We start from the raw sequence: 24150 nt of genomic DNA on the forward strand, positions 1-24150 counted from the left end.
ATTGTCCATAGAGGCGATAAAAAAAAAAAATAAAACTAAATAAAAAATACGTATGTTTGGATCGGTCTGATACCAGTGAACATATTGAGTGGTGGAAAGTAAAAGAATATTCATAAATGACTTAGTTATCACACTTAAAATGAGTTTACAATTTTTGCAAAAATACCGTAAGTGAGGCATTTTTTTTTATGGCTCAAGGACTAGGTGGCGCTGTATTTATAACTGAATTTTGTCATAGAGATACCTTCAGGCCTTGACTCTAAGTATACATTTCAAATATGGGATTTTTTGGAGCATGTACCTGGGAGTTATTAAGCATAGCCTTCATTCACGATATTGCTTTTAATGTCCATAGAGGCTATCAAAATACATAAAACTAAATAACAAAAATATGTATGTTTGGTTAGGTGTGATGCCAGTGAATATTTTGAGTGGTGGAAGGTAAAAGAATATTCCTAAATGACTTAGTTATCACACTTAGAATGAGTTTACATTTTTTGTACAAAATACCGTAAGTGGGGTATTTTTTTTTCATGCCTCAAGGGCTAGGTGGCGCTGCATAAATAACTGAATGTTGTCATAGAGAAACCTTCAGGCCTTGACGATAAACATACATGTCAAGTTTGGGATTTTTTGGAGCATGTATCGGGGAGTTATTAAGCATATCCTTTTTCAGTGCGAAACACAAATTTTGATGCCCCGCCCTCATCATATAGTATTTCCAAAAGTCAAGATTTTTCCGTCTGTTGTTGGCTCAGGTCTTGGCATGGTCCAGGTCAAGTCATAAGTCAGTCGGATAAAACGTGTAGGAGAAGTGGGCAAAAGTATGCCCTCTGAAAATGTGCAAAAATCGTAAAAAATGGGACATTCAAAAATTCGTAGCTCACTTCATGTTCATTTTAGCATATGGGTCCAAGAGACTTTTTTGTAGGTCTTTGACTCCCTCATACACGTAAAAATATTCGTCGTTCTTGCTTAAACGTACAACCGGGGCTGCTTCGTTAAAAACTTCTAGGGGGCGCTATTGAGTCATTTTTGTAAAAATAGCACAATCAACAATAAAATATTGCTAATTTTACCAGGCCAGATGTGTGTGCCAAGTTTCACGTGTTTCTGTGCCAGTTTAGGCTCTCAAAATTGGCGTTGTTTTCTTGGCAAACAGCGCTTAGCCACGCCCACAGCGATTCGTGAAAACTCACAAACTTTGTGTTGTGACATCATGAAGGCCGAAACCCTCATCTGAGCAAATATGAGGTAGGTCCAGTTAACGTGTTTGGAGAAAAACGTAGAAGAAAATTCGTAAGAAAAAAAATTGCCACTAGGTGGCGCTATCAGTTAGATGAAATATAAGTCAGTAGATGTCTTTAGGGCTGGACTCTCATCAAATGTGTGAAATTTTGAGAAGATAGGATCATCTCGGTCAAGTTAATGCAGCTTTTATTTTCACGAAAAATCTTCAGACTTTGCGTCACCGTAGTGGCCACGCCCTTTGGCGAAAAGTTACAATATTTGGTGTGGGGCATGATCAACATCTTAAGGCTTTTCTGACCAATTTTCAAATGGATCCCTTCAACAAGCTCAGCACAGTAGCTAAAAACGTAAAGTATGACATTTATTGTAACCACTAGGTGGCGCTATATGTATAACTGAATTTTATCATATAGATGTTTTCAGGCCGTGACTATTACGTTGCCTGAGAAGTTTGAGATTTTTTGGAGCTTGAACATGGGAGTTATTAAGCATTTGCTCTTTCTGGACAAATGAAATTTTAAAGGCAATATTTGATGCCCCGCCCCCGTCATATAGTATTTCAAAAAGGCAAGATGTTTTGCCCAGTTGTTCTCTCAGGTCTTGAGATGATAAATGCCAAGTTTGAAGTCAATGGGATGAAAAATGTTTGCAAAGGGGGAAAAAGCATGACCACAGTGAATGTGCCAAAATAGGCCAAAATTGGACATAAAAAAATTCATAGCTCACTTCCTGTACATTTTAGCTCCATGGTCCAAATAGACTTTTTTGTGCGTCTCGGGGTGCTACACGTGCCTGCCAATTTTTGTTGCTCTAGCTCAAACGTGCCGGGCTTGGGTTTTATTTTTCTACGCTAGGGGGCGCTATCGAGTCGCATTGTTATGACGACTTAATAATATCAAATTTTTCGCCGGGCCTGAGGAGTGTGCAAAGTTCGGTGAGTTTTCGTGAATGTTTAGGTACCCAAAATCGCGATCGTTTGCGGAGAATAAAGAAGAAGAATAATAATAATAACTAGAGCTGCGAGCAGCTATAAAGGGCCCTCGCAGCCCGGGCCACGTTGGGGTCCTTGCACGTTGTGGTACTTGCATGTTGGGGTACTGGCACATTGGGGTACTGGCATATTGGAAGCAAAATTTCTTTGAAAATGGCATAATAAACGTTTACATGTAGAATATTTTTTTGCCAGTGTGTGTGTCAAGCTCAACGGGTTTTGGTGATTGTTAAGACCTGCAAAAATCAGCGTCCTTTTTTATTTTTAGGCAATGAGTTGCCCTGATTGGTATTTTTTTGTAAAAGTGTATATACACATCATCGCTCGTTGTACTCATTGCACAATGTTACTTTTATTGTCCAAAGGGGCAATCAAAAATGAATAAAACAAAATGGAAACGTACATACGTTTGGATCGGTGTCAAGCCAGTGAACAATTTGAGTGGTGGAAACTAAAAGAATATTCATAAATGACTTAGTTATCACACTTATAATGAGTGTACATTTTTTGTACAAAATACCGTATGTGGGGTATTTATTTATTTTTTTATATAAGCCTCAAGGGCTAGGTGGCGCTGTATTTATAACTGAATGTTGTCATAGAGATACCTTCAGGCCTTGATTATAAGCATACATGTCAAGTGTGGGATTTTTTTTGGAGCATGTACCGTGGAGTTATTAAGCATATCCTTCATTCACGATATTGCTTTTAATGTCCATAGAGGCTATCAAAAATAAATAAAAATATATATATGTTTGGATAAGTCTGATGCCAGTGAACATTTTGAGTGGTGGAAACTAAAAGAATATTCAGAAATGACTTCGTTATCACACTTAGAATGAGTGTACATTTTTTGTACAAAATACCGTATGTGGGGTATTTTTTTTTTATTCCTCAAGGGCTAGGTGGCGCTGCATATATAACTGAATGTTGTCACAGAGATAACTTCAGGCCTTGACGATAAACATACATGTCAAGTTTGGGATTTTTTGGAGCATGTACCGGGGAGTTATCAAGCATATCCTTTTTCATTGCGAAACACAAAATTTGATGCCCCGCCCTCATCATATAGTATTTCGAAAAGTCAAAATTTTTCCCCCTGTCGTTGGCTCAGGTCTTGACATGGTCCAGGCCAAGTCTTAACTCAGTCGGATGAAACGTGTAGGAGAAGTGGGCAAAAGTCTGCCCCCTGTGAATGTGCAAAAATCGTAAAAAATGGGACATTCAAAAATTCATAGCTCACTTCCTGTTCATTTTAGCATATGGGTCCAAGAGACTTTTTTGTAGGACTTGGGCTCCCTCATACACCTAAAAATATTCGTCGTTCTTGCTTAAACGTACAACCGGGGCTGCTTTGTTAAAAACTTCTAGGGGGCGCTATTGAGTCAATTTTGTAAAAAATAGCACAATCAACAATAAAATATGGCTCATTTTACCAGGCCAGATGTGTGTGCCAAGTTTCATGAGTTTCTGTGCATGTTTAGACCCTCAAAACTGGCGTTGTTTTCTTGGCGAACAGCGCTTAGCCACACCCACAGCAATTCGCGAAAACTCACAAACTTCGTGTTGTGACATCATGAAGGCCGAAACCCTCATCTGAGCAAATATGAGGTAGGTCCAGTTAACGTGTTTGGAGAAAAACGTAGAAGAAAATTCGTAAGAAAAAAAATTGCCACTAGGTGGCGCTATCAGTTAGATGAAATATAAGTCAGTAGATGTCTTTAGGGCTGGACTCTCATCAAATGTGTGAAATTTTGAGAAGATAGGATCATCTCGGTCAAGTTAATGCAGCTTTTATTTTCACGAAAAATCTTTAGACTTTGCGGCACCGTAGCGGCCACGCCCTTTGGCGAAAAGTTACAATATTCGGTGTGGGGCATGATCAACATCTTAAGGCTTTTCTGACCAATTTTCAAATGGATCCCTTCAACAAGCTCAGCACAGTAGCTAAAAACGTAAAGTATGACATTTATTGTAACCACTAGGTGGCGCTATATGTATAACTGAATTTTATCATATAGATGTTTTCAGGCCGTGACTATTACGTTGCCTGAGAAGTTTGAGATTTTTTGGAGCTTGAACATGGGAGTTATTAAGCATTTGCTCTTTCTCGACAAATGAAATTTTAAAGGCAATATTTGATGCCCCGCCCCCGTCATATAGTATTTCAAAAAGGCAAGATGTTTTGCCCAGTTGTTCTCTCAGGTCTTGAGATGATAAATGCCAAGTTTGAAGTCAATTGGATGAAAAATGTTTGCAAAGGGGGAAAAAGCATGACCACAGTGAATGTGCCAAAATAGGCCAAAATTGGACATAAAAAAATTCATAGCTCACTTCCTGTACATTTTAGCTACATGGTCCCAAGAGACTTTTTTGTGCGTCTCGGGGTACTACACGTGCCTGCCAATTTTTGTTGCTCTAGCTCAAACGTGCCGGGCTTAGTTTTTATTTTTCTACGCTAGGGGGCGCTATCGAGTCGCATTGTTATAACGACTTCATAATATCAAATTTTTCGCCGGACCTGAGGAGTGTGCAAAGTTCGGTGAGTTTTCGTGAATATTTAGGTACCCAAAATCGCGATTGTTTGCGGAGAATAAAGAAGAAGAAGAAGAATAATAATAATAATAATAATAATAATAATAATAATAATAATAATAATTTTTACAAAAACAATAGGGACCTCGCAGCGGTCGCTGCTCGGGCCCTAATAATAATAATTTTTACAAAAACAATAGGGACCTCGCAGCGGTCGCTGCTCGGGCCCTAATAATAATAATTTTTACAAAAACAATAGGGACCTCGCAGCGGTCGCTGCTCGGGCCCTAACTAGAGCTGCGAGCAGCTATAAAGGGCCCTCGCAACCCGGACCACGTTGGGGTACTTGCACGTCGGGGTACTGGCACGTTGGGGTACTGTCAAATAGGACAAGGACCATCTAAAATGTTTTTGACAAGCCTTGTATGTGCAAAGTTTAATCAAAACGCAAAATATGGTGTGCAATTCCCAAAATAAATTCAAAATGGCGGACTTCCTTTTAGGTTTAGCATACGGCTACAGAATACTTTTTGTAGGTCTTAAGCTAATAGGTATGCCTCCCAGTTTTCACAAATCTAGGTCAAGTCATCTTTAGTTGTGTATCGCTTGAATCATACAATTGGAAATGCTCCATAAAAATGCATAGAGGGCGCTATTGAGCACAACGTTGGGTTACTTGCACGTCAGGGTACTGGCACGTTGGGGTACTGTTACATGGAACAAGGACCATTTAAAATGTTAGTTTTTTCCATGCCTTGTCTGTGCAAAGTTTAATGAAAGAGGCCAAAAATGATGTATAATTCCCAAAATAAAATCAAAATAGCGGACTTCCTCTTTGGTTTGGCAAATGGCTACATAATACTTTTTTGTAGGTATTAGGCTGATAGGGGTCTGTCCTAATTTTCACAAATCTAGCAGAATCATACAATCGGAAATACTTCATAAAAATGTCTAGAGGGCGCTATTTATTGCAAATTGCACAATAAATCTCTAAAAATTCATGTTCATGACAAGTCTGATGTGTTTGCAAAGTTTCATAAGTTTTCACACATGTATAGATAAAAAAACAAAGCAGCACTTCACTTGGCAAACTGCATCGCTATAGCAGCAGCGTGCGACAAAATAAAAAAACTTTTGATAACTTTGCATCTTAAACATCTTAAGATGAAACACACCAAGTTTGAAGACGGTCGGATGAACTTTGTACGAGGAGTTCGTTAAAATATGACAACTGAAAAAGGCCACAAAAAATGGCAACAAATCCCATCGTAAATCAAAATGGCAGACTTCCTGTTTGGTTTATCACATGGTTCCAAGAGACTTTTTTGTACATCGTGGGCTCTTATGTATGCCTGCAAATTATCATCGCGCTAGGTGAAACGTACAACCGGGAATGCTTCGTTAAAGAGGAGTTTTCTAGCTCAAAATGTGATGCCCGGCCCCTGGGAGACTTCCTGTTGGGTTTAGCACATGGCACCAAGAGACTTTTTTGTACACTGTGGGCTGTTACATATGTCTACAATTTTTTGTAGCTCTAGCTACTTCGTACAACTGAGAATGCTTCATTAAGAGGGATTTTTTTCCTTTGCAAAAAGTGCATGCCACGACAACAGCGTGCGACGAAATAAAGAGCTTTCAATAACTTTTCATCCTCAACATCTTAAGATGAGTCACACCAAGTTTGAAGATGATCGGATAAACTCTGTAGGAGGAGTTCGTTAAAATATGACCCCTATGAAATGGCCCAAAAAATGGCAACACATTCCAAAGTAAATAAAAATGGCGGACATCCTGTTAGGTTTAGCATATGGTTCAAAAAGAGTTTTTTGTACCTCGAGGGCTGTTATATACCTCTACAAATTTTGGTAACTCTAGGTGAAACGTACAGCCGGGTATGCTTTGTTAAAGAGGAGTTTTTTAGCTTAAAATGTGATGCCCGGCCCCTGGGGGACTTCCTGTTGGGTTTAGCACAGGGCACCAAGAGACTTTTTTGTACATCTTGGGCTGTTACATATGTCTACAAATTTTCGTAGCTCTAGCTGCTTCGTACAACTGGCAATGCTTCTTTAAGGATATTTTTTTTCCTTTGCAAACAGTGCATGCCATGACAACAGCGTGCGACGAAATACAAAGCTTTCAATAACTTTTCATCTTCAACATCTTAAGATGAATCACACCAAGTTTGAAGATGATCGGATAAACACTGTAGGAGGAGTTCGTTAAAATAAGACCCCAATGAAATGGCCAAAAAAATGGCAACACGTTCCAAAATAAATCAAAATGGCGGACTTCCTGTGAGGTTTAGCATATGGTTCAAAAAGAGTTTTTTGTAGGTCATAGCCTGTTACATATGTGTACAAATTTTCGTAGCTCTAGATTAAACGTACAACCGGCAATGCTTCATGAAGTAAGAATTTTTAAACTCTAAATTTGATGCGTCGCCGACGTCATATAGTATATCAAAAACTTTAGATTTTTTACAATGATGTTGTCCCAGGTGTTGAGATGGTCCATCCCAAGTTTGAAGTTAATCGGGTTAACCGTGTAGGAGAAGCGGGCAAAAGTATGACCCCTGTAAATGTGCAAAACTGGGCCAAAATTGGACAGTCAGATGATCATACCTCACTTTCTGTCTATTTTAGGGTACACACATCAAAGAGGTTTTTGTTCATCTGGATGTGCTACGGGTGCCACACAATTTTCGTCGCCATAGGACAATCGTAGCGGGACAGGGATCCGTTTAACCTATGTAGGTGGCGCTATGGAGCCATTTTTCTGTTATCATGTATGGCGACTTTAAAATATCAAATTTTTCGCCAGGCCTGATGTGAGTGTAAAGTTTGGTGAGTTTTCGTTCACGTTTAGCGTCTCAAAAATGCGATTGTTTGCGGAGAAGAATAATAATAAGAATAATAATAATAAGAATAACTAGAGCTGCGAGCAGCTATAAAGGGCCCTCGCAACCCGGGCCACGTTGGGGTATTTGCACGTCGGGGTACTGGCATGTTGGGGTACTGTCAAATAGGAAACCATCTAAATTGTAAACGTTTTTGCCATGCTTTGTGTTTTAAAGTTTCATGGAAAGGCCAAAAACGACGCACAATTAACAAAATAAAATCAAAATGGATTGGCACATGGCTATATAGAATACTTTTTGGATATATTCGGCATGCCTGCCAATATTCACACATCTAGCTGAATCATATAATCGGAAAGACTTCATAAAAATGTCTAGAGGGCGCTATTGAGCCATTTATTACAAATTGCACAACAAATCTCTAAATAAAATATTCATGTTCCAGACAGGTCTGGTGTGTGTGCAAAGTTTTGTGAGTTTTCACCCATATTTAGACTCTCAAAAAAGCATTTTTCTTCACAAACAATGCATGGCTACAGCAAAGGAGTGTGACAAAATAAAAAAATTCAATAACTTTTCGTCTTAAATATCTTAAGATGAAACACGCCAATGAATGAAGACGATCTGATAAGTTCTGTTGAAAATATGACCCCTATAAAAGGCCCCAAAAAATGGCTACAAATACCAAAGTAAATCAAAATGGCAGACTTCCTTTTTGATTCAGCATATGGCTTTAGAAACCTTTTTGTAAGTCTTAGGCTGATAGGTATCCCAATTTTTACAAATCTAGCTGAATCATAAAACACAAAACATTTGCAAAAGCTTCATAAAAATGTCTAGAGGGCGCTATTGAACCATTTATTGCAAATTGAATAATAAATCTCTAAAATATTCATGCTGATGACAAGCCTGATGTGTGTGTAAAGTTTCATGAGTTTTTGCACATGTTTAGACCAAAACAAAAAAGCAGCATTTTACTTGGCAAACAATGCATCGCCATGACAACGGCGTGCGACAAAATAAATAACTTTCGATAACTTTGCATCTTAAACATCTTAAGATGAAGCACACCAAGTTTAAAGACAGTCGGATAAATTTTGTAGGAGGAGTTCGTTAAAATATGACCCCTAAAAAAGGCCACAAAAAATGGCTACAAATCCCAACGTAAATCAAAATGGTGGACTTCCTGATTGGTTTAGCATATGGCTCCAAGAGACTTTTTTTGTACATCCTGAGCTCTTATGTTTGCCTGCAAATTATCATAGCTTTAGGTGAAACGTACAACCGGGAATGCTTTGTCTGTTTAATCAAAACGCAAAATATGGTGTGCAATTCGATGCATTGCTATGTCAACAGCGTGTGACAAAATAAAAAACTTTCGATTACTTTGCATCTTAAACGTCTTAAGATGAAACACACCAAGTTTGAAGACAGTCGGATAAATTTTGTAGGAGGGGTTCGTTAAAATATGACCCCTGAAAAAGGCCACAAAAAATGGCAACAAATCCCATCATAAATCAAAATGGCAGACTTCCTGTTTGATTTAGCACATGGTTCCAAGAGACTTTTTTGTACATCATGGGCTCTTATGTATGCCTGCAAATTATCATAGCGCTAGGTGAAACGTACAACCGGGAATGCTTCGTTAAAGAGGAGTTTTTTAGCTCAAAATGTGATGCCCGGCCCCTGGGGGACTTCCTGTTGGGTTTAGCACATGGCACCAAGAGACTTTTTTGTACATCCTGGGCTGTTACATATGTCTACAATTTTTCGTCGCTCTAGCTGCTTCGTACAACTGGGAATGCTTCATTAAGAAGGATTTTTTTCCTTTGCAAAAAGTGCATGCCACGACAACAGCGTGTGACTAAATAAAAAACTTTCAATAACTTTTCATTTTCAACATCTTAAGATGAATCACACCAAGTTTGAAGATGATCGGATAAACTCTGTAGGAGGAGTTTGTTAAAATATGATCCCTATGAAATGGCCCAAAAAAATGGCAACACGTTCCAAAGTAAATCAAAATGGCGGACGTCCTGTTAGGTTTAGCATATGGTTCAAAAAGAGTTTTTTGTACCTCGAGGGCTGTTATATACCTCTACAAATGTTGGTAACTCTATGTGAAACGTACAGCCGGGTATGCTTTGTTAAAGAGGAGTTTTTTAGCTCAAAATGTGATGCCCGGCCCCTGGGGGACTTCCTGTTGGGTTTAGCACAGGCCACCAAGAGACTTTTTTGTACATCTTGGGCTGTTACATATGTCTACAAATTTTCGTAGCTCTAGCTGCTTCGTACAACTGGCAATGCTTCTTTAAGGATATTTTTTTTTCCTTTAAAAACAGTGCATGCCATGACAACAGCGTCCGACGAAATACAAAGCTTTCAATAACTTTTCATCTTCAACATCTTAAGATGAATCACACCAAGTTTGAAGATGATCGGATAAACACTGTAGGAGGAGTTCGTTAAAATAAGACCCCAATGAAATGGCCAAAAAAATGGCAACACGTTCCAAAATAAATCAAAATGGTGGACTTCCTGTTAGGTTTAGCATATGGTTCAAAAAGAGTTTTTTGTAGGTCATAGTCTGTTACATATGTGTACCAATTTTCGTAGCTCTAGATTAAACGTACAACCGGCAATGCCTCGTGAAGTAAGAATTTTTAAACTCTAAATTTGATGCGCCGCCGCCGTCATATAGTATATCAAAAACTTTTCATTTTTCACAATGATGTTGTCCCAGGTGTTGAGATGGTCCATCCCAAGTTTGAAGTCAATCGGGTTAACCGTGTAGGAGAAGCGGGCAAAAGTATGACCCCTGTAAATGTGCAAAAATTGGCAAAAATTGGCAAAAATTGGACATTTAAATACTCATACCTCACTTTCTGTCTATTTTAGGGTACACACTTCAAAGAGGTTTTTGTTCATTGGGTTGTGCTACAGGTGCCACACAATTTTCATAGCCGTCGGACAATCGTAGCGGGACAGGGATCCGTTTAACCTATGTAGGGGGCGCTAAGGAGCCATTTTTCTGTTATCATGTATGGCGACTTTAAAATATCAAATTTTTCGCCAGGCCTGATGTGCGTGTAAAGTTTGGTGAGTTTTCGGTCACGTTTAGTGTCTCAAAAATGTGATCGTTTGCGGAGAAGAATAATAATAAGAATAATAATAATAACTAGAGCTGCGAGCAGCTATAAAGGGCCCTCGCAACCCGTGCCACGTTGGGGTATTTGCACGTCGGGGTACTGGCACGTTAGGGTACTGTTTCATAAGAAACCGTCTAAATTGTAAATGTTTTGCCATGCTTTTTGTGTTTGTTCACATTGCTATGGAATGCTTTGTCGAGGTATTCGGCTGATAGGTATGCCTCCCAATATTCACACATCTAGCTGAATCATATAAAAAAAAAAAATTCTTTGCAAACAATGCATCGCTACAGCAAAGGCGTGCCACGTTGGGGTACTTGCACGTCGGGGTACTGGCACGTTGGGGTACTGTCAAATAGGACAAGGACCATCTAAAATGTTTTTGACAAGCCTTGTGTGTGCAAAGTTTAATCAAAACGCAAAATATGGTGCGCAATTCCCAAAATAAATTCAAAATGGCGGACTTCCTTTTAGGTTTAGCATACGGCTACAGAATACTTTTTGTAGGTCTTAAGCTAATAGGTATGCCTCCCAGTTTTCACAAATCTAGGTCAAGTCATCTTTAGTTGTGTATCGCTTGAATCATACAATTGGAAATGCTCCATAAAAATGCATAGAGGGCGCTATTGAGCACAACGTTGGGTTACTTGCACGTCAGGGTACTGGCACGTTGGGGTACTGTTACATGGAACAAGGACCATTTAAAATGTTAGTTTTTTCCATGCCTTGTCTGTGCAAAGTTTAATGAAGAAGGCCAAAAATTATGTATAATTCCCAAAATAAAATCAAAATAGCGGACTTCCTCTTTGGTTTGGCAAATGGCTACATAATACTTTTTTGTAGGTCTAGCATAATCATACAATCGGAAATGCTTCATAAAAAGGTCTAGAGGGCGCTATTTATTGCAAATTGCACAATAAATCTCTGAAAATTCATGTTCATGACAAGTCTGATGTGTTTGCAAAGTTCCATGAGTTTTCATGTGTATAAAAAAAAAAAAGCAGCACTTGACAAACAATGCATTGCTATGGCAACAGCGTGTTACAAAATAAAAAACTTTCGATTACTTTGCATCTTAAACATCTTAAGATGAAACACACCAAGTTTGAAGACAGTCGGATAAATTTTGTAGGAGGGGTTCGTTAAAATATGACCCCTGAAAGTTTTTCCTTGCCCGGTTGGAGGGTTAGATCAGGGGATGTCGCAACTTGTTTGTGGTTAAGTGCTACAGAAGTAAATGTGTCTTAACAACCTCATGATTGAATGTGTTTTCAATTCTCTAGGATGTGATTGGATTGTATCAATTAAATGTTCTTATAACTGATTCAGTGAGTAGTAAAAATAGTGTGTCAAGTATAATGACATGAAATATAAGGAATACAAAAAACAAAACAAGAACCCTCTAAATTACACATTTTGTTCCAGGCTTTATGTGCGTGCATAGTTTGAGTATACACCTAGGTTTAGGCCAGGAGTGTTCAAACCTTTTGCAAAGAGGGCCGGGTATGGTAAGGTGAGAATGTGTGGGGCCTAATCAACCATTTAGTTTAGCCTGACATAATTTTTTTACATGCATATGTAAATATATATATGTGGACAAATGTGTACATATGTCTACAAATTTTTGTAGCTCGAGCTGCTTCGTCCAACTGGGAACGCTGCATTAAGAAGGATTTTTTTTTCCTTTGCCAACAGTGCATGCCACGACAACAGCGTGCGACGAAATAAAAAGCTTTCAAGAACTTTTCATCGTCAACATCTTAAGATGAATCACACCAAGTTTGAAGATGATCGGATAAACTCTGTAGGAGGAGTTCGTTAAAATAAGACCCCTATGAAATGGCCAAAAAAATGGCAACATGTTCCAAAGTAAATCAAAATGGCAGACTTCCTGTTAGGTTTAGCATATGGTTCAAAAAGAGTTTTTTGTACCTCGAGGGCTGTTACATATGTCTTCAGATTTTGGTCACTCTAGGTGAAACGTACAGCCGGAAATGCTTCATTAAGTACAAATTTTGAAATGCAAAATTTGATGCCCTGCCTCTGGCGGACTTCCTGTTAGGTTTAGCATATGGCACCAACAGGCTTTTTTGTAGATCATAGTCTGTTACATATGTGTACCAATTTTCGTAGCTCTAGATTAAACGTATAACCGGCAATACTTCAGATGAAACATGCCAAAGAATGAAGACAATCTGATAAGTTTTGTAGAAAATATGAGGCCTATAAAAGGCCCCCAAAAAATGGCTACAAATAGCAAAGTAAATCAAAATGCCGGACTTCCTGTTTGGCTTAGCATATGGTTCTAAAAGACTTTTTTGTACATCGTGGGCTCTTATGTATGCCTCCAAATTATCATAGCGCTAGGTGAAAGGTACAACCGGGAATGCTTCGTTAAAGAGGAGTTTTTTAGCTCAAAAAGTGATGCCCGGCCCTTGCGGGACTTCCTGTTGGGTTTAGCACAAAGCAGCAAGAGACTTTTTTTGTACATCGTGGGCTGTTACATATGTCTACAAATTTTCGTAGCTCTAGCTGCTTCGTACAACTGAGAATTCTTCATTAAGAAGAATTTTTTTCCTTTGCAAACAAGTGCATGCCACGACAACAGCGTGCAGCGAAATAAAAAGCTTTCAATAACTTTTCATCTTCAACATCTTAAGATGAATCACACCAAGTTTGAAGATGATCGGATAAACTCTGTAAGAGGAGTTCGTTAAAATAGGACCCCTATGAAATGGCCAAAAAAATGGGAACACGTTCCAAAGTAAATCAAAATGGTGGACTTTCTGTTAGGTTTAGCATATGGTTCAAAAAGAGTTTTTTGTACCTTGAGGGCTGTTACATATGTCTTTAAATTTTGGTAACTCTAGGTGAAACGTACAGCCGGGAATGCTTCATTAAGTAAGAATTTTGAAACTCCAAATTTGATGCCCCGCCTCTGGCGGACTTCCTGTTGGGTTTAGCATATGGCACCAACAGACTTTTTTGTAGGTCATAGTCTGTTACATATGTGTACCAATTTTCGTAGCTCTAGGTTAAACATACAACCGGCAATACTACGTTTAGTAAGAGTTTTGAAACTCTAAATTTGATGCCCCACTGCCGTCATATAGTATGTCGAAAACTTTAGATTTTTTACCATGGTGTTGTCCCAGGTCTTGAGATGGTACATCCCAAGTTTGAAGTCAATTGGATTAACCGTGTAGGAGAAGCAGGCAAAAGTATGACCCCTGTAAATGTGCAAAAATTGGCCAAAATTGGACATTTAAATACTCATATCTCACTTCCTGTCTATTTTAGGGTACACACATCAAAGAGGTTTTTGTTCATCTGGATGTGCTACAGGTGCCACACAATTTTCATAGCCGTCGGACAATCGTAGCGGGCCAGGGATCTGTTTAACCTATGTAGGTGGCGCTATGGAGCCATTTTTCTGTTATCACCTATGGCGACTTTAAAATATCAAATTTTTCGCCAGGCCTGACGTGTGTGTAAAGTTTGGTGAGTTTTCGTTCACGTTTAGTGTCTCAAAAATGTGATTGTTTGCGGAAAAGAATAATAACAAATAACTAGAGCTGCGAGCAGCTATAAAGGGCCCTCGCAACCCGGGCCACGTTGGGGTATATGCAAGTCGGGGGACTTGCACGTTGGGGTACTGTTAAATAGACAAGGACCATGGAAAATAGAAATGCATTTGCCGTGCCTTGTGTGTAAAAAGGTGCAGTAAAAGGCCAAAAATGATGCACAATTCCCAAAATAAATTCAAAAGTGTGGACTTTCTGATGTGTGTGCAAAGTTTCATGAAAAGTCGCTCGTTTGATATTCAAAACCAGCATCTGTTTATTTGAAAACATTGCATGGCACAGAGATGGTGTGTGATCAAATAAAAAGCTTTTTGATGACTCTTAATGTGGTGTCGCTGTGCAACACATATGTATTCATGACATAGTGAAGTATTGTGACAGTTTTGTAGGGTCCAGCAAACAGTAAATGTGTGACAGTTATTCAAGAAAAAATGTAGCTTTGAAGCAGGCTAACCAATGACATCATCTAAAGGGGAAAAAAGCACATGAGCAAGCATAGGTATAAGTAGAGGAGAAAAAGAGATGAAAGAAGTGCGAGAGATGGAACAGGAGAGGAATGCAGCTGTTTATGTATAGCTGTTGTAACAGGACAGATTAAATAACACTTTAACCTGGGGTTAACAGCGCCCTAGGACAGATAAACTCTTTAGTGTAAAAGTTTTCTGGGACAGATGAATCCCTTGGGGTCAAAGAGTTTGGGTTAGCACATAGTCTGTCTTAGGATAATGTAACCTCCATGGATGAATTAGTCCTAGGACGCTTTGACCTGCGGGCTAAAACTTCAGGGGGGTTAACCTGTCCTGTTATATTGTGATCATCGTCTTCGTGCATGTCCTCAGTGGCTTCTTCTGTCTGTGTGGCAGCATTTGATACATCTGTAGAACAAAAAAGAATGAAGAATCATGTTAGATCTGTGAAGTTTGGTTGTCTTAGGTGTAGTTTACAGAACAGTCGTGTGCATATTTTTAGCATGGTAGTGTCTTAATACAAATGCATATTATGTAATGCACTGTATATGGATATTACAGACGTAATATTTGACGGTGATCTTATATTCATAGTTTTTGCCCGTTAATAAATAATATAGCTAGTAAGTAATAAGACACGCAAAAATGGTATAGTTGAATCCTCTGGGTCAAAAAGCAATGTTTTAGGATTGTGTGATGAAATGATGAATAAAAGTAAGGATACGACAGGTACATAAATGGTTATATATACACACGGACATATATATTTATACAGTATAACAGTGCCGCATGTATTGGTTTTAAGGAAAGAGTTGAAAAGCAGTGTTCAGAAAAAAGCATAAGACGCACAAAGTACCATTTCACTACATGTAATAAGTTGTCAAGTAGACATGTGAATTAAGTGGTTAAGATAGTGGCTACTGTGCAAGTAAGCTTCAATTGTCTCTAAAAGGTTAGCATATGTGTTCTACATGATATCAATGGCTAGACGTGCTCGTGGAGAAACATTACAAACAGAAAAACACACTAAAGGTGCCTTTAACAAACCTGTTAATAAATGAGAACTTAATACATATATGTATGGCATACTGTATATGATTGAGAAAGTTGTCCTGTTTAATTTATGTATTGTATACTTACGGAAAAAAGTTGGCAATCTTTGCGTATGGAGATGATTAGAGGGTCTTTATCAAAAGAGAATTTGCTTGTTGATTTGTTCATGTTCTGTAGAAAAGCAAAGGAGTAGAAATAAATACAGTATCATACTTCATAAACATACAAGAAATTTGTAGCTGTATTAACCATTGTTGGTATTTGAAGTGATAATTTAGGAATAGAAGTGTAGTGATTGCAGAATTTATAGAGTGCTTACCTTGTATGACTTTGTAGATGGAAATGTCTTTTGTTGAAAGAGCTCTTTGTTGTCTACTATATATGCAAGGACAAGCATAAGTAGGTGTGGTTATGAAGTACTTGACCATTGAAATAAAGCAGTGGTATCAAATGTATGGACCGTGGTTTGGCTCAGGCCTGCAAAGGGGTTTAATGTGGCACAAGAGATAATCTTGTAAGGTACAAAAAATAATAATAATATAATAGGTATGCCTCTGAGTTTTCACAAATCTAGGTCAAGTCAAGTCATCTTTAGTTATTTTGCGCTTGAATCATCCAATCGGAAATGCTCCATAAAAAATGTATAGAGGGTGCGATTTATTGCAAATTGCACAAGAAATCTCTAAAAATTCATGTTAATGACAAGTCTGATGTGTGTGCAAAGTTTCACGAGTTTTCACACATGTATAGATAAAAAAAAACAAAGCAGCACTTTACTTGGCAACCAATGCATCGCTATAGCAGCAGCGTGCGACAAAATAAAAAACTTTCGATAAATTTGCATCTTAAACATCTTAAGATGAAACACACCAAGTTTGAACACGGTCGGATGAATTTTGTAGGAGGAGTTAAAATATGACCCCTAAAAAAGGCCACAAAAAAAGTCTACAAATCCCATCATAAATCAAAATGGCGGACTTCCTGTTTGGTTTAGCACATGGTTCCAAGAGACTTTTTTGTACATCGTGGGCTCTTATGTATGCCTCTAAATTATCATAGCGCTAGGTGAAACGTACAACCGGGAATGCTTCGTTAAAGAGGAGTTTTTTAGCTCAAAATGTGATGCCCGGCCCCTACGGGACTTCCTGTTGGGTTTAGCACATGGCACCAAGAGACTTTTTTGTACATCGTGGGCTGTTACATTTGTCTCCAAATTTTCGTAGCTCTAGCTGCTTCGTACAACTGGGAATGCTTCATTAAGAAGTAATTTTTTCCTTTGCAAACTGTGCATGCCACGGCAACAGCGTGCGACAAAATAAAAAGCTTTCAATAACTTTTCATCTTCAACATCTTAAGATGAATCACACCAAGTTTGGAGATGATCGGATAAACTCTGTAGGAGGAGTTCGTTAAAATAAGACCCCTATGAAATGGCCCAAAAAATGGCAACACGTTCCAAAGTAAATCAAAATGGCGGACTTCCTGTTCGGTTTAGCATATGGTTCAAAAAGAGTTTTTTGTACCTTGAGGGCTGTTACATATGTCTTCAAATATTGGTAACTCTAGGTGAAATGTACAGCCGGGAATGCTTCATTAAGTTAGAATTTTGAAACACAAAATTTGATGCCTCGCCTCTGGCGGACTTCCTGTTAGGTTTAGCATATGGCACCAACAGGCTTTTTTGTAGATCATAGTCTGTTACATATGTGTACCAATTTTCGTAGCCCTAGATTAAACGTACCACCGGCAATGCTTCGTTAAGTAAGAATTTTGAAACTGTAAATTTGATGCCCCGCCACCGTCATATAGTATGTCAAAAACTTTAGATTTTTTACCATGATGTTGTCCCAGGTGTTGAGATGGTACAGCCCAAGTTTGAAGTCAATCGGGTTAACCGTGTAGGAGAAGCGGGCAAAAGTATGACCCCTGTAAATGTGCAAAAATGGGCCAAAATTGGACATTCAAATACTCATACCTCACTTCCTGTCTATTTTAGGGTACACATATCAAAGAGGTTTTTGTTCATCTGGATGTGCTACAGGTGCCACACAATTTTCGTAGCCATAGGACAATCGTAGCGGGACAGGGATCCGTTAAACCTATGTAGGTGGCGCTACAGAGCCATTTTTCTGTTATCATGTATGGCGACTTTAAAATATCAAATTTTTCGCCAGACCCGATCTGCGTGTAAAGTTTGGTGAGTTTTCGTTCATGTTTAGTGCCTCAAAAATGTGGTTGTTTGCGGAAAAGAATAATAACAAAGAAGAAGAAGAAGAAGAATAATAAGAATTCCTTCAGGAACAATAGGGACCTCGCAGCGGTCGCTGCTCGGGCCCTAAAAAGAAGAAGAATAATAAGAATTCCTTGAAAAACAATAGGGACCTCGCAGCGGTCGCTGCTCGGGCCCTAACTAGAGCTGCGAGCAGCTATAAAGGGCCCTCGCAACCTGGGCCACGTTGGGGTATTTGCACGTCGGGGTACTGGCATGTTGGGGTACTGTCAAATAGGAAACCATCTAAATTTTAAACGTTTTTGCCATGCTTTGTGTTTGTAAAGTTTCATGGAAAGGCCAAAAATGATGCACAATTAACAAAATAAAATCAAAATGGATTGGCACATGGCTATATAGAATACTTTTTGAATATATTAGGCATGCCTGCCAATATTCACACATCTAGCTGAATCATATAATCGGAAAGACTTCATAAAAATGTCTAGAGGGCGCTATTGAAGCATTTATTGCAAATTTAATAAGAAATCTCTAAAATATTCATGCTTATGACAAGCCTGATGTGTGTGTAAAGTTTCATGAGTTTTTGCACATGTTTAGACCAAAAAAAAAGCAGCATTTTACTTGGCAAACAATGCATCGCCATGAAACGGCGTGCGACAAAATAAATAACTTTCGATAACTTTGTATCTTAAACATCTTAAGATGAAGCACACCAAGTTTGAAGACAGTCGGATAAATTTTGTAGGAGGAGTTCGTTAAAATATGACCCCTAAAAAAGGCACCAAAAAATAGCTACAAATCCCAACGTAAATCAAAATGGCGGACTTCCTGTTTGGTTTAGCAGATGGTTCCAAGAGACTTTTTTTGTACATCGTGGGCTCTTATGTATGCCTCTAAATTATCATAGCGCTAGGTGAAACGTACAACCGGGAATGCTTCGTTAAGGAGGAGTTTTTTACCTCAAAATGTGATGACCGGCCCCTACGGGACTTCCTGTTGGGTTTAGCACATGGCACCAAGAGACTTTTTTGTACATTGTGGGCTGTTAAATTTGTCTCCAAATTTTCGTAGCTCTAGCTGCTTCGTACAAACTGTGAATGCTTCATTAAGAGGGAATTTTTTCCTTTGCAAACTGTGCATGCCACGGCAACAGCGTGCGACGAAATAAAAAGCTTTCAATAACTTTTCATCTTCAACATTTTAAGATGAATCACACCAAGTTTGGAGATGATCGGATAAACTCTGTAGGAGGAGTTTGTTAAAATAAGACCCCTATGAAATGGCCCAAAAAATGGCAACACGTTCCAAAGTAAATCAAAATGGCGGACTTCCTGTTCGGTTTAGCATATGGTTCAAAAAGAGTTTTTTGTACCTTGAGGGCTGTTACATATGTCTTCAAATGTTGGTAACTCTAGGTGAAATGTACAGCCGGGAATGCTTCATTAAATAAGAATTTTGAAACACAAAATTTGATGCCTCGCCTCTGGCGGACTTCCTGTTAGGTTTAGCATATGGCACCAACAGGCTTTTTTGTAGATCATAGTCTGTTACATATGTGTACCAATTTTCGTGGATCTCAATTAAACGTACCATGGCAATGCTTTGTTAAGTAAGAATTTTGAAACTGTAAATTTGATGCCCCGCCACCGTCATATAGTATGTCAAAAACTTTAGATTTTTTACCATGATGTTGTCCCAGGTGTTGAGATGGTACAGCCCAAGTTTGAAGTCAATCGGGTTAACCGTGTAGGAGAAGCGGGCAAAAGTATGACCCCTGTAAATGTGCAAAAATGGGCCAAAATTGGACATTCAAATACTCATACCTCACTTCCTGTCTATTTTAGGGTACACATATCAAAGAGGTTTTTGTTCATCTGGATGTGCTACAGGTGCCACACAATTTTCGTAGCCATAGGACAATCGTAGCGGGACAGGGATCCGTTAAACCTATGTAGGTGGCGCTACGGAGCCATTTTTCTGTTATCATGTATAGCGACTTTAAAATATCAAATTTTTCGCCAGGCCTGATGTGCGTGTAAAGTTTGGTGAGTTTTCGTTCATGTTTAGTGCGTCAAAAATGTGGTTGTTTGCGGAAAAGAATAATAACAAAGAAAAAGAAGAAGAAGAAGAACTAGAGCTGCGAGCAGCTATAAAGGGCCCTCGCAACCCGGGCCACGTTGGGGTATTTGCACGTCGGGGTACTGGCATGTTGGGGTACTGTCAAATAGGAAACCATCTAAATTTTAAACGTTTTTGCCATGCTTTGTGTTTGTAAAGTTTCATGGAAAGGCCAAAAATTATGCACAATTAACAAAATAAAATCAAAATGGATTGGCACATGGCTATATAGAATACTTTTTGAATATATTAGGCATGCCTGCCAATATTCACACATCTAGCTGAATCATATAATCGGAAAGACTTCATAAAAATGTCTAGAGGGTGCTATTGAAGCATTTATTGCAAATTTTATAAGAAATCTCTAAAATATTCATGCTTATGACAAGCCTGATGTGTGTGTAAAGTTTCATGAGTTTTTGCACATGTTTAGACCAAAAAAAAAAGCAGCATTTTACTTGGCAAACAATGCATCGCCATGAAACGGCGTGGGACAAAATAAATAACTTTCGATAACTTTGTATCTTAAACATCTTAAGATGAAGCACACCAAGTTTGAAGACAGTCGGATAAATTTTGTAGGAGGAGTTCGTTAAAATATGACCCCTAAAAAAGGCCACAAAAAATGGCTACAAATCCCAACGTAAATCAAAATGGCGGACTTCCTGTTTGTTTTGGAAGATGGTTCCAAGAGACTATTTTGTACATCGTGGGCTCTTATGTATGCCTCTAAATTATCATAGCGCTAGGTGAAACGTACAACCGGGAATGCTTCGTTAAAGAGGAGTTTTTTACCTCAAAATGTGATGACCGGCCCTTACGGGACTTCCTGTTGGGTTTAGCACATGGCACCAAGAGACTTTTTTGTACATTGTGGGCTGTTAAATTTGTCTCCAAATTTTCGTAGCTCTAGCTGCTTCGTACAACTGTGAATGCTTCATTAAGAGGGAATTTTTTCCTTTGCAAACTGTGCATGCCACGGCAACAGCGTGCGACGAAATAAAAAGCTTTCAATAACTTTTCATCTTCAACATTTTAAGATGAATCACACCAAGTTTGGAGATGATCGGATAAACTCTGTAGGAGGAGTTCGTTAAAATAAGACCCCTATGAAATGGCCCAAAAAATGGCAACACGTTCCAAAGTAAATCAAAATGGCGGACTTCCTGTTCGGTTTAGCATATGGTTCAAAAAGAGTTTTTTGTACCTTGAGGGCTGTTACATATGTCTTCAAATGTTGGTAACTCTAGGTGAAATGTACAGCCGGGAATGCTTCATTAAATAAGAATTTTGAAACACAAAATTTGATGCCTCGCCTCTGGCGGACTTCCTGTTAGGTTTAGCATATGGTTCAAAAAGAGTTTTTTGTAGATCATAGTCTGTTACATATGTGTACCAATTTTCGTGGCTCTCAATTAAACGTACCACGGCAATGCTTTGTTAAGTAAGAATTTAGAAACTGTAAATTTGATGCCCCGCCACCGTCATATAGTATGTCAAAAACTTTAGATTTTTTACCATGATGTTGTCCCAGGTGTTGAGATGGTACAGCCCAAGTTTGAAGTCAATCGGGTTAACCGTGTAGGAGAAGCGGGCAAAAGTATGACCCCTGTAAATGTGCAAAAATTGGCAAAAATTGGACATTTAAATACTCATACCTCACTTTCTGTCTATTTTAGGGTACACACTTCAAAGAGGTTTTTGTTCATTGGGATGTGCTACAGGTGCCACACAATTTTCATAGCCGTCGGACAATCGTAGCGGGACAGGGATCCGTTTAACCTATGTAGGGGGCGCTAAGGAGCCATTTTTCTGTTATCATGTATGGCGACTTTAAAATATCAAATTTTTCGCCAGGCCTGATGTGCGTGTAAAGTTTGGTGAGTTTTCGGTCACGTTTAGTGTCTCAAAAATGTGATCGTTTGCGGAGAATAATAATAATAATAATAATAATAATAATAATAAGAAGAAGAATTCCTACAAAAACAATAGGGCCTCGCAGCGGCACCGCCGCCGCCGCTGCTCGGGCCCTAACTAGAGCTGCGAGCAGCTATAAAGGGCCCTCGCAACCCGTGCCACGTTGGGGTATTTGCACATCGGGGTACTGGCACGTTAGGGTACTGTTTAGAGGTGGGAATCTTGGGGCACCTCACGATTCGATTGCGATTACGATTCAGAGGCTACGATTCGATTATAAAACGATTATTGATTTCCCCCCAGGCAGCAGGAAAAAAACAATGTATTTTGGTGCTTTTAATGTTTCGTACATTAGTTACAAAAATAGTACAAAAGTCCTCTCAGGCCTAAATAAACTACTATTTCAGTATCAAGTTAACAGTTCAAAACAGTAAATAAAATACTCAAGTCCTCATTCTGTAACAACAGCTTTTAAGTATATTCAGTCTTCAACAGAATAAAACATAGCATTGAGCAAAAATATATTATTTTTATCCACTCAAAAGTGCACTGAGATATAAATGAAAGACAATGTGAACTACTACTTCAATACAAATGCCTAAAAAAAAAAAAAGTGCTTTCCTGCTTTTTAAGTTGTGTAAACATGAACGTGTAAACATTAAAGGGATCGTTCGGCTTTTTTAACATGAATCTCAATTTGATCCTCACCTCCCGTGTGTGCGATCAGCACTGACTTCTTTCTGACAGCGTTCGGTGACACGCGTTCATGTTCGACGTTGGACGAGAGGAAAATAGTCCAGCAAGCTGGCTGGGGTCTCGGAAATAAAGCCTTTTTCTTCTAAAAACTATTTGTTTTCAAAAGCGTGATACATTTCCACCACAATACTCTTTTCTGAATAAAGTCAGACGCCATTACCGCCAGCCACTACTTTTCTGTTCGTTCGTTCGTATCACTGCGCGGCGCCCTGTAGAACGCTAACCGACGCACTGCAGCCAGCTAGCTGATACTTCCGCCTGAAGTTGTTTGCCTTTTCGGAGCAGGTCTGATCTGACGAAGAGGTGGGTTGGTCAGCTCAGTCATGCTTGTTGTTGTTTTGAATGTCGAGGCGTGAGTTGTGGATGTGTACTCTCGGTCCGTCCCATTAAGCGTCCCGAAGACCGCGCGCGCTACTGCGTTTCAGTTCCGCGTACTTTCCGCTCCGGTCCACTTTTAGTTTCGGTTCCCTTGGCATATTTATATAATCGGAATTTGGACTTTTGTGAATCGTTCTCGATTGTTCCACGGCCGAATCGTGAATAATCTAAGAATCGGAAATTTTGCACACCTCTAGTACTGTTTCATAAGAAACCGTCTAAATTGTAAATGTTTTGCCATGCTTTTTGTGTTTGTTCACATTGCTATGGAATGCTTTGTCGAGGTATTCGGCTGATAGGTATGCCTCCCAATATTCACACATCTAGCTGAATCATATAAAAAAAAAAAATCTTTGCAAACAATGCATCGCTACAGCAAAGGCGTGCCACGTTGGGGTACTTGCACGTCGGGGTACTGGCACGTTGGGGTACTGTCAAATAGGACAAGGACCATCTAAAATGTTTTTGACAAGCCTTGTGTGTGCAAAGTTTAATCAAAACGCAAAATATGGTGCGCAATTCCCAAAATAAATTCAAAATGGCGGACTTCCTTTTAGGTTTAGCATACGGCTACAGAATACTTTTTGTAGGTCTTAAGCTAATAGGTATGCCTCCCAGTTTTCACAAATCTAGGTCAAGTCATCTTTAGTTGTGTATCGCTTGAATCATACAATTGGAAATGCTCCATAAAAATGCATAGAGGGCGCTATTGAGCACAACGTTGGGTTACTTGCACGTCAGGGTACTGGCACGTTGGGGTACTGTTACATGGAACAAGGACCATTTAAAATGTTAGTTTTTTCCATGCCTTTTCTGTGCAAAGTTGAATGAAAAAGGCCAAAAATGATGTATAATTACCAA

General features: G+C 38.9%; 1 protein-coding gene across 4 annotated transcripts in view; it reads right to left on the reverse strand.

Moving 5' to 3' along the window:
• Positions 1-24150, reverse strand: part of inpp5ka (inositol polyphosphate-5-phosphatase Ka) — a 137960-nt gene that overhangs the window by 94755 nt on the left and 19055 nt on the right. The window lies entirely within an intron of this gene.

This window comes from Festucalex cinctus, chromosome 13 (genome assembly GCF_051991245.1).
Source record: "Festucalex cinctus isolate MCC-2025b chromosome 13, RoL_Fcin_1.0, whole genome shotgun sequence".
In the NCBI taxonomy this organism is placed as follows: Eukaryota; Metazoa; Chordata; class Actinopteri; order Syngnathiformes; family Syngnathidae; genus Festucalex; species Festucalex cinctus.